Consider the following 12,210-nt stretch of genomic DNA (forward strand, 5'->3'; position numbering starts at 1 on the left):
TGTTAGGTTTTACCGTGTTTTTTGGTTGGTTGGGATTTCATTTGCATGCCCCCCCTTTGTCATCCCGTCCCAATGGTTTTGGGCCCTTTACGGGCAAAGTGAAATGGTTTTGCCGCTTCACACTTGCGAATCATTTTGACGGCTTGCCAGAGACCCCCCCCCCCCCCCACTTGTGACGGTTTGCCAAAGGTTTTCCGGTACACAGAAACCTAGTACGGGAAATGATACAAAACAATGATTTTTTTAAGTAAAGGGGATTTGGCCAGATTCCTTATCATCCTTAGGAAAAGGGTCTTTGGGTGCATGAAAAAAAAGGGATCCGCTTATGCTTAAAAATCTACATTTCGAAAGGAACACAAGAAAAAAAAAACCTTTTTTAAAAAAATCTTCCAGCGGAGTTTTAATACTTCGTATGAACTGGGACTGTAATCTCGTCCCTCCAAAACTTCCCAATCTCAAGTGTCATGGAAATTATCTGCCAACTTTAACCACCCCTCACTGGTTGGTTTGATATCTAATACTCAATTTTGCCAAATCTAGGGTTTTAAATAAATCACGGTTTAATAATGGAAAAAATATTCCACCATTTATGGAACTAGAATTTTATAACCGGGCTATTTTCTTCTTTTTCCCCCCCCCCCCACTATTCACTTATTTCAATAAAGAAAAAAGTATGTAGACGTTTAAATTGCTTACCTCATAAGCTAAACCCAAATTTCCTTTTCTGATCTTTTTAGTCCAGACAGAAAATATGCCAAATTATAAGGATTATAAAAAATCTGATGCATTATTTTTATTTTGAAATGCAAATTTTTGCAGACTTTAAAAGGGTGCTTGATTACATTCAAATTGCCTAGAAAAAAACTTTAAATTTCCAAAAAAGACTCAAGATCAAACGAAATGGATGACAGCTAAAAAAAGGCAAGTGTTAAAGGGTAGAAATAAGTAGATAGAGATAAAGGAAAGAAAAAAAAAAAAAAAAAAAAAAAAAAAAGGTTTTTTTACGAAATGAGCACTGATTTATCGCAGCCCAATGACAGAGCAATCACTAAAATAATTGTACTTTTCTTCGAAGGGCTAAAAAAATTTAAAAGGGAGTAAGGAGTAAAAATAGATTAAAAAAAACAATTCTAAAATTTAAAGGGAAAAAGTCAATAGCACTGAGTGGAAAAAATTTGAACAAATTTGGAAAATTTGAAAAAAAAATTTATGGGGTTTAAAAAAGAGAAATATTCTAGGAGACAAGATCCTAAACAAAATTTATAAAAAGACATTTTCCCCATATAGTTTTAAATTTAGAAATAAATTTTTAAAATTGTTAATTCATTTTGCGTTAAAAAAATGGGGGTAAAAGCAAGCTAGAAAAAAACAATACAGACAGTACAGTACAGGTAATTTTAAAAAAATAAATAAAAAAATCCTATTAAACAAGCAAAAAACAATATTTGGGGAGTAATGGTGTCCTTGAGTTTTCCCAAATTTCCCCCTATGGAATGCTTAGTATAAGGTATTACACCCCGGGCGGGTTTCCCCTGGATTCCCCCCCTCAAAAACTGTAGCAATCTATCACTATGAAAGAAAATTCAAAACCACTTGCATTGATCTAAAAACCCCTTGTAAAAAAAGCTCCCATAAAAGTTTTGACTAAACAGAAATATTTAGTCAATCCATACACCAAAAATTTTCCTTTTCCATTTAAGTAGTCCCTACTTTTTGGGCTTTGGTTACAATAAGATAAATTAAAATACAAATTCCCAAGGAAAAACCCATTGAAAACTGTAAAATCCACAATAAAAAAATAGATCCCTGATATCAAGCGGGGCCTTTAACCAGTTATTGAGTAAAGCCCCTTTTTAAAAAAGTGAAAGCATTTAAGCCCACTAGGACCAGAAAAAGGGACAAGTTTGAGCAACAACAGCATTTTAATGCGCAAGCAAACAAACTAGAGAACTCCTATGATTAAGGCACAATATGCAATATGATCACCTCAAACATTCAGATTAAGAAGTCTGCAGAAATGCATTGATCATATCACATATTCTGAAGTGCAAGTGGTAAGGAGCAACCTTAGACCTGAAAAAGAGAGATTCCTTGATTTTATTCAATACCAAATCTAAGGCAGCAGTAGCATCCTCAAGGCTATCTTTGTCCATGATTTCCCCCCTTTTCTGAATGTCTCGTCCAAGATGTCTTTTGGCAGTGATTTCAGAGACTGCTTGTGCATCAATGGACCATTAAAGGGTTTGGGGAGTGGGTGGGGGCTGAAGAGCAAGGCAGTGTCAATAACATTACGGTGGATTAAATTTTAGGGCAGCCAAGTCACCCTCTAGGCTAGTCCTATAATGATTGAAGATGATGGAACCACTCTCAACAATCTCTCTCTAGCTTCTGTAAATGATATAGCCCTTTCTATGTGTTCAGCTGTGATTCCTGAAAATTTGTGGTTGTAATCAAATACTTCACCTATGGGCTTGACATAGAGATCTAACACAACCTTCCTGACACACAAACCAATGTTAATCTTGCTAATTCAAATCCTTTGCTTGTAAAGATCATTTCACAGTCAAGCCCAAATATCTTGGAGACCCATCTTTTGTATTTACAAATCCTTCTAAGGACCATTCAGCCAGATCTGAAGTGATGAATACATGATAAGAAGTCTGGGTACATCCTGCTACACCTTTCATTCTTTTTACAGCACTGATAGTGTAATCTTCCATCTCTTCTTAACACCATTTTTTGGATGATATTCACACACATCACTTCCTTTTTCACTAACACTAAAAATGTTTCCTACATCTTTTACATTTTTCTATTTGTTGTAATTTGTTGAAGTTCCTTTGTAAGTAGCATGTTTTGAATAAAAATTTTAAACCCATGCTTCCTGTACTGTTCCTAAATTCACTAAAATTTGAATTTATTTCATTTCCATAATTACCTTCTATATCAACCTCACTATCTTTGCTGTCAGAACTGACCCTGAGAGGATTCATGGTTATCACCCGTAGTGTCAACTTAAATTTTTTGGTTCAGGTAATCTGAATACTTTCACATCCGGGGTTTTTGGGAGATCTTCACGTTTTGTTTCATTAAATCAACTTTAGGAGTTCACAGCCATTTAGAACTCCAGCAATTGTGAGCCCTTAGGCTTGAAAAGTAAAACCCCTTTTTTGCATATGGATAACCTTTTAAAAACCGTTCCCCAAGAAAAACACTTGGAACAAGTAAATTATACAGCTTTCTTCTGTTTTTTCAAGGCTATCAAAAAAGAGTTTTGGGGCCTGATAATACCTTTTTTGATGTGTTTCGGCAGCTGTGACCAATTGTTCATTTTTTCCCCTTTTTTTGTCTTACGTGGCGCCGGGGTTTTGAAGGATTGCAACCCTTTATAACCCCCTTTGTATCAGAGGAGATTGTGTTTGCCATTGACTGCTGCTAAACAGACAGGTGTCCACTTCTTCCGACTGCTGCTGCCTCTGAATACGGAAGATCCAGAGAATCTTCTAAGAGAAATAGGTTCCATTAAGCTTGCCTTCCCACTTCGCCACCGGGATCAAGGTCTGCCACTCCCCCCTGGGAAAAACAGTGAACTCTGCTTAATGTTGTCACAAACAAACAAAAAAATATAAAACAAAAAATTTTAAACAAATTTTAATCTACATTATATGTATAAAGTAGAAAAAAAAATTTAAACAGAGTGACTGTACGACCCTGTCAAGTTCAAATTAAGAGGATACTACCCCAAAATAATAAAAAGACGAAAAAATGTATGTATACATGTGCACATTGCATGTTCAAAAATAAACATCTCAAATAGGCAAAAAAAAATTTAGGTGAAAGTTACTAGGGGAAACAAAGGAGAAAAATTTTAAAAATGGTGTTTTTTAAATTTCCCCCTTACTCCAAACACTAAAAAGGGGAAAAAAAACTTAAGTTTAAAATTTTAAAAATTAAAGGGGTATAGGGGAGTAAATTTTTCTAAATCAAATCAAAAAAAAAATTTTTAAAGCAAACACCCCTAACAAAATTAAAGGGCCCAAACAGGATTTTCCTATCAAGAACCACACAAGAAAATTCCCCTCAGTACCTGAATCTGCACCCAACTCGTCTGCTTTTGGGACACGTGGGGAAGTCCTAAAGACCTAGGATCTATGCAGTCAAATTTGTAAGTCTAGGTGTTTTTTGGGAAAAAGCAAGAGTCCCAGAAAGAGAACACTGCTGCAATCCGGAAGATTAAATACCAAGAGTCACTCCCTCCCCAATATGCAAAAATTGCCTTTGGGAATGGAAAACCCGATTTTAACAAAGAGGGTTGCCCTACCATCTATTTACCCCGTCCTCAATCTCTCATACAACAGCCACCATAATCATGAAAACCCTCATTACTCAAAAACTTTTCCCCGTAAGGGATCAACGAAGAGATTCAGCAAATGATCGGGGAAAAAAAAATTTAATTTAAAGCACTGAATAAGTACAGCTTTTAAAAAGGGTCGTAAACCCAAAAAAATAGGAGGACATTATCAAATTTTTGTCAAGAGTTTTTATTATCTTTAGCTAGGAAAGTCCTATAACAATGTTTTAAACATTTAATATAGAAAAAAGACACAAATCAAAAAAAAAATTTTAATAACTTTTCCCGACTTTTCCTTTTAAAAAAACCAACAATCTTTTTAAAGCCGAAATATTAAATTTTAAAAAAAAAATTTAAATACTCCCACACAAGATTTTGATGTGATTACACAAAATGCCTATTGTCTAAAAGGAAATTGCCAGGTTTGAATAAAAGTAATTTTCACTTCTCTACATTCTACAAGCAACAAGGTTCTGCATTAACATAAAAACAAAATAAGAAGTTTCCTTTTTTTATAATATAAAAATATAAAAAATATATTATATAAAACATAATTTTAATAACAAAATATATATACCTATAATAAAATTTTAAACATATAATATAAATAACAATATATAAAATTATACAAATATAATATATAATATACTAATATTAAAAACTATATAATAAATATATTATATATATAAAATAATATAATACCCTATATATTCACAATTAGATATTATACACAATAGTATAAGTATATATCTATGAATTAATTATATTCTACATATATTATATAAACCCATATATAATATACTCCTTATATATATATAACTTAATAATATAAATATCTCACAATATATATATACCTATAATATAACTATTATATAACAATATATATTACCTATTATATATATCTAATATCTATAATATATCCATATATATAAACATTTATAAAATTTCAATAAATCATCAATTATACTAATAATATAAATATATTTAATTATATATGAATATATAATAGCTTAATTATATATATAAATATAATAATTATAAATTTTAGTCATAGATTATTATATATCTTACACAAACCCTATAAATTTAATATATTTAATATATAATATATATATATAATATTATAATTTATAATATATTATATATTTTTATAAGATATAAATATTTATATATATATATTATATATATATATGATAATATATATATATATATGGATTATATTAAATTTAAAAATTAAAAAATTTATTACAAAATTAAAAATTAATAAAAAAATTTTCAAAAAAATATAAAATTTTTTAATTACAATTTTTATTAACTTATTTTAAATATTTTAAATAAATTTTTTTTAAAATTTAAAATTTTAAAATTATTTTTAAAAAAAAAAAAATTTGTTTTTTTTAAAATTTTTTTTTAAAAATTTTTTTTTAAAATATTATAATTTTGTTTAAAAAATTTTTAAAAAATTTTAAAAAATTTTTTAAATTTTTAATTTTTAAAATTTTTAAAATTTTTAAAAATTTTTTTAAATTAAAAATTTTTTTTAAATTTATTTTTATATATATATTTTTTTTAATATATAATTAATTATAAAATATATATATATTTATATATATAAAATATAAAATTATTATTTTTTTTTTTTTTTTTTTTTTTTTTTTTTTTTCTTAATAAAAAATGAGAAAAAATACTGGGTTGTCATAATGACTATCTTTTCCTTTAAGGCATTTTTATGGTAAAACAGGTCTAAACAAGTAAAGTCAGCTTATTCTGACTCCCAAAAAGTGGTCAACTCTTGAAGGTTGGCCACAGGCACTGCAGGCATTTTTGCTTAATCCTCCTTAACAGTAACATCTAATACGGGCCCCAATCTTAATTCTCAGTTCCTAGGCCCAAAACAAAATATTTAAAATCTATCTTTGGAGTGCCTTAAAGATACATAAGCAATGCTTTTTCTTACTTGAATTCTCAAACTTGCATGTAAAAGATAGGGGCAGTAACCATTTGTTTATCAATCTTAACAGATTAAAAAAATCTCCCTTTGGGAGTCCCATTTCTCACTCATTTTTTAGCTATATAGTGTCTTAAATCTTCAGTATAACCCCTTCCCCCTTCCCACACCCGAGCAGAGCAGAAGGCTGAAGTGAGCCGACCTATTTATTTATACCTTGGATAAATGGTTACATTTGCAGATCATCTTTCTTACATGGCCAAACTCTCCAATTTGGAACCATTATTGCAAGTCAAAAACAATAAAAATTTAAATCAAGTTTTTCTTTCCGAGACCATCACCTTCATTGATGCCACTGGCAGTTATCCCATCATGCAAGATTAGTGTATCATTTGAATGTAATAAGAGTAATGATCAAGTCTGTGCTTAAAATTTTCAGATACTCAGAGAATGACCTATAAAAGTCTTTTGGAGTCTAAAAGATTGAGCATGGTTTCCCAGAGGGTAAGTTGTATATTTCTAATTTTTTCATCAATAATAAATGCAAAGGAAAGGTAGAGAAGAAAGTAAGTAGAGATTTATTGTTTGAGTATCATGCAAGATTAAAAGGGTCCCTCAAAACCAGTTTCATTCCTTTGCCAATGTTGCCCCCTTATGCAGCAATCATTTGCACTCCCTTTCATCATTTGATCATTATAAATAACATTTTTCCCATTATTGAAATGCATACAATTTTGGCAAAAAAAGCAAATCACCATTTTATTAATGGATTATGAAACAAAAGCAATGATTTTTTATAAATGTAACATCAATTATACTTGTACATATTACGAGACGCACAAACATACCACATTTAAATAGACCCAAACAGAAAACATTCATGGAAAATTCCCTTCCCTCAAATTCATCACTCACTAAAAACACTGATCCCCCTCCCCAATCTTAGAGTAAACAAACCCAAACCTTCAGCTTACCGTCTGCGCAGTTATGAAGTGTTTGCCATCAGATGAGAAGCTTCCCAGTAATGCTGCCAGTGTGTCCTTTGAGAGTGGTTATCAATTCTTGATGGGCATACGAGTCACAGCAGCCTTCTTCAGGGTCTTTGCTTGCTTTTGCGGTTTGGGAGGTGGCGGCTTTTTGGCTGCTTGGGCTCCTTGCGTTTAGGCTTGGGCCCGCGGACAGAGAGGAGGTTTTCAATTGGACCCAAAATAACAAGCATGCATCAGTTTTCTGTTCCAAATAACAGATTTTTGTACTCCTTTCACAGCTTCCTACTAGTATTGGAATTACTCCTCACTGAAAGTATGAAGATCAAAACATTAAATTAGGAATTTTTAGTGAGCCATCCAATCTTGCAATTTTTCATTCTTCTTTCAATTAGCAATCCTGTAATTGTGTGAATTAATTTTCCATTTCAAATGAAAAAAAGTATTGGTAATGTTTACAAAGTGACCACAACCCTCTAAAATTTCTGTATTACTCCAGCCATTCAATGAAATCCACAAACTTTCCATATGAACCAAAAACCTTCCTAAACCAGGGGGTTCACCCCAAAACCCAATGATTGCTGTTTTCTTTGTGCAGCATCCCTTTTTTTCAATCTGTTTACTTCATTGACATTTTGGGTTCCCCAGTTTGTTATGTTATTATTGTTGTTTTTTTTTTATTATTATTATGGTGCCATTACTTTTCCCATAAAATTATACCAAGTATTACATGTTCACAAATTTATTTTCAACTTGTAAGGGAATACTAGAAAAAAGGGGGTTTTTTTCAGTCATTTTGTTATTTAAAATTTTTCCCACAGGGGTGTGGGAAACAAACTATACCTAAATAAAAGAAAAAAAAGGTTATCTAAAAATTTAAAAAAACGGGTTTGGAGAACTTTTTTCCCCCCAAAATTTTTAAAAACTAAGCTTTTCTTTAACAAATTCATCCCCAGAAAAATCACCATTTAAAGAAGGGAGAAAATTAACCCGGTTTGACTCACAAAAAATTCCCATAAATCTGAAAATCCCAAAGCCTAAATAATAAAAAATATAATATAATAATAATAAATATTTAATGATTTAATAAAATAAAATAAAATAAAAATAATAATAATATAAAAAATAAATAATAATATAAAATATTTAAAAAATTTAATAATAAAAAATATAATAATAGAAAAAAAAATTAAAATATAAAATAATATATAAATAACAATTAAATTAATTAATAAAATATAATAATGAAATATAAAATAATGTAATATATATATTAATAAATAAATTATTTTAATAAAATTTTTATAATTAATATAATATTATATAATAAATATTATATAATAAAATATTTTTAAAATATAAATTATAAAAATATAATAAAATATAATAATAATAATAATAATAAAAAATAATTACAAGAAAAGCAAAAAGGGGGGGAAAAGGCACCCTAGTAACCCTTAGCCCAAACTGTTTTTCCAGTCAAAGATTCCTAATAAAAAAATAAAATTTTAAAAATGAAAATATATAAAAAAGTAGGTAAAGATTAATTCTTTAAACTTTTTAAGAGCAGAAATAAATGTGTAATAATAGAACAGTAAGGTGTGGGAAAAATTTTGACAAAATTTTTAAGGGTGAAATATCAAAGAATGAAAAAATGCAAAAAATTTGGGGCCCAAAATTCAATACATCAGACAAGTATTTAAAAAAATTAGAAGAAAATTTGGGACAAAGGGCCAGAAGGCAATTTTGGGGCAGGTTAAAACTGGAAGCTGGGTTTAAAAAAACAGCAAAATATGCTTGATTTTTATACTTTTTTGAAGTGATAGTTCCTAGAACCCTTTTTAGTTTCCCAAAGGGGAACAATTTCTTGGTTAGCCGATCTTGGGCCCGTCAACCCCCCCCAAACCCTTGCAGAGGAAGAGGAGGGAGGGGGGGGGGGAAATTTCTTTTTAAACCCCAAAAATAAAAAAAAAAATGTTAATCTTTACAGTACCGACCCCTATGCTAGGGTAAACTGAATATGATATTTTTGTGTAATGAAAAAGTTGAAGAGTCAGGGGAAAAAAGTAAAACGCAGCATGAAATGTACCATCAAATAAAATTTCCGCTTTTTTCTTTCTATTTCATACCCCAAGGGGAAGGGCCCTATATATGTGGGGGTTTGGGGGGGCCGCCCCCTTATCACCCCTCCCCCCCCGGGAGGGAAAAAGGGGCTTGCCCAAAGTTACAGAAAATTAAAAAAAAAAGGGGAAAACAAATTTTTGAAGGAATTTGGGGGGCCTTTCTCTCAAGTGAATAAATCCATATGTAAAGAAAACCAAAAATTTCTTTTCTTCCTGAAAAAGTGAATTTAGGCCAAACCTACTAGATGACTTCCCGGGGCCTTTGGGGCTTTTGGAGCCACTATGGATTTTTTTAAAAAATTAAAAAAAAAATCAAAAAGGGTGCTACCTTTTATTGTGTATTCTGTGTCCGTGGGGAAAAAAATAAAAAGAGGCGAGTCTTGGGGAGGTAGGAGGCATAAAATTCTGTCAACTTCAAACATACCCAAAAATAATGGGTTTTCCTGTTTTAGCAATTTACAGCCATGAATTCTCTATTCAATATCCATTTTTTTTGACAAATATCCTTTTGAAGCTTTTTAGTGTAATGAAACAATACTTGGTTAAAACCCCCAACAAAACCCCCAAGGACAAAGGGGCCTGTAAAACCCTTTTAAAAAAAGGTTAAATTTTTTTTTTATGGGCACAAACCCAAACTAGGGGAAATGAAGAGGATATTTTGTAAAAGGACAAAAAATTTTTTTCTTCAATACAAAGGAAAAAAATTTTCCAAATACGAATGTTGGGCCCGGAATAATGGCAAAAGACGAAAAGTGCCTTTTTATAGCCTTAAAAATTTCCCCTGTGCTCCCCGGGTTTTAGTCCCGATATTTAAAGAGGAATAATATAATGCCCCATTTATATCGATAAAAAAAAAAACCCCCCTGACCAGGACTCGAACCTAGGTCACTCCGGGTATGAAACCGGAGGCCATATGTACAAGGTGAAGGGCTTTTTTGAGGGGGGCGGGAGGGGGGTGCCCCAAAAAATTGCTTTAAATCATGGCCCAAATTAGATTGTGGGAAAAAATTTTTTGGGAGTGGAATTAGGGAGTGTCTCTGGTTAGTGATTCCATACTGTAGAGAGTTACCTAAAAAATGTACCAAACTCCCCTCTGGGACCTTAATTTTCTCAAAAGGCTTTGACTTTGGGACACTGAATAACGTCTATTTAAAAAATGCAAATATGCAGTCTCCCAAAAAGGGACCCTACCCACTAGCAATGCAGTCCCCGCTATGTCAAAATTCTGGGGCCAAACTTGTTTACCAAAAAAATTCAAGGTCAAAAAAGAACCCATTTAAATGCTGGGTAGGTTTACTAAGTGCTGTACCTTTAAAACTAAGTATCATCCTAACAACCTACAACCTTTTGGGGGCACCTGGGAATCCACAAAAAAATGCCATGTGACCCAAGACCCTTGCTAAAAAACCCAAAGGGGGGGGATTGCCCCTGGCACCCACTTCCACTAGTGAGGGTTTTTCCCGTAACCCCGAAGGGGGTTTGGGTTTATCATTTCAAAGGACAGCAAAAGAACATACATTGGCGAGGGGAAAAACAAATTTAAAAAAATAGGGAAATTTGTTCCCTGGGGGTTCCCTGCGTTTTCCCCAAATATTTTTTTGATTATCTGAAAATTCTCTCCTAAGTAAAATTTTTACCTTTAATTTTTTAATCTAATCTAATGCTACCATTCTTTATTAGAATTCAACTTTTACACCAAAGCAAGTTGAAGGTTATAAAATAAAAGGCTCCTTTGCGACACTAAAATCAATATGGTTTTGGAGAGCAAGTTTTTAAATAGTCTTGTTTAATTTAAAACCCAAAGAGCAATTTTTTAAAAGATATAATACATTGCTCATGTGCAAATTTGCATAAAATCACTCACAAGTACGAGGTTTAAGTATATAGGGGTTTGGGGAAAAAAAAGAATCAGTACCCAACGGGGGGAAACCCCCTTTTTAGTTTTTTAGGTCCATGGAAATCTTTGGATAGTGTGTGATGAGAATGGGGAATTTAAATTCTTTTGAGGATGGAAAATTTTGAAAATTTTTTTTACCATGCCTGTAAAAACTAGGATTACTTGTTTTAAAAGTAAATTCCAAACCACGCCCCTCATCCCCGAAAAACACTAAAAAATAACAGACCACCCACACACACAAATTTACTTGTTTTTTTTTCTTTTTTTTTTTTTTTAGCATAAACACATTTTCAAAACACAGCTTAACATGACCCCCAGAAAATAGCCAGGAAAAATAAATGAGCTCTGTTTTTTACAGGCCTGAAGTTATTTTAAAACTTGATGGCAGGATTTTCATATCATCATTTGATGAAAACATAACTATTTTCAACACAAACAGCAACACATCAAACGTAGCTCCTTACTGCCCTTCAGAAAGGTCAGGTTAAATTTTTAATCAAGACCAACAATTTCAGGGGTCGGATTATCAATTTTACTTCACAAAATTACGGTAACATAAGCACAGAAAACATTTAAAAATTAAAAACACCCCTGGGAAGGCTTCCTCGCCAAAACGCCCCATAGCACGGACAAAAGGCCTACGTTAAGCCTCCGGGGAACTACGTTAGCTGACAAAATCCCCGACAGAAAGTGTTCCTCTTTTCACCCCCTTTTTCTTTTCTTTTCTACTCTTTCGGCCACTTCACGGTTAATTCCAAGGTTTAAAGGAAAAGACGGGGGAAACTGGAAAATAAATCCGGGCACGTCAGCGAGGGGCCGAATTTCCCCCGGTTCGAGGAAAGCAGGAAATGCGAGCCATAGCGGGTCTCACGGCCCCCCACTTGCGCGGGTTTTCGCTTTTTTTT

At 31.9% G+C, this 12,210-nt stretch overlaps 1 pseudogene; it reads right to left on the reverse strand.

Annotated features, from left to right (window-relative positions):
* Positions 1-1,952: 1,952 nt before the first annotated feature.
* Positions 1,953-7,813, reverse strand: LOC119578444 (annotated as a pseudogene).
* Between the last annotated feature and the right edge of the window lie 4,397 nt (positions 7,814-12,210).

This window comes from Penaeus monodon, chromosome 11 (assembly GCF_015228065.2).
Source record: "Penaeus monodon isolate SGIC_2016 chromosome 11, NSTDA_Pmon_1, whole genome shotgun sequence".
Lineage (NCBI taxonomy): Eukaryota > Metazoa > Arthropoda > Malacostraca > Decapoda > Penaeidae > Penaeus > Penaeus monodon.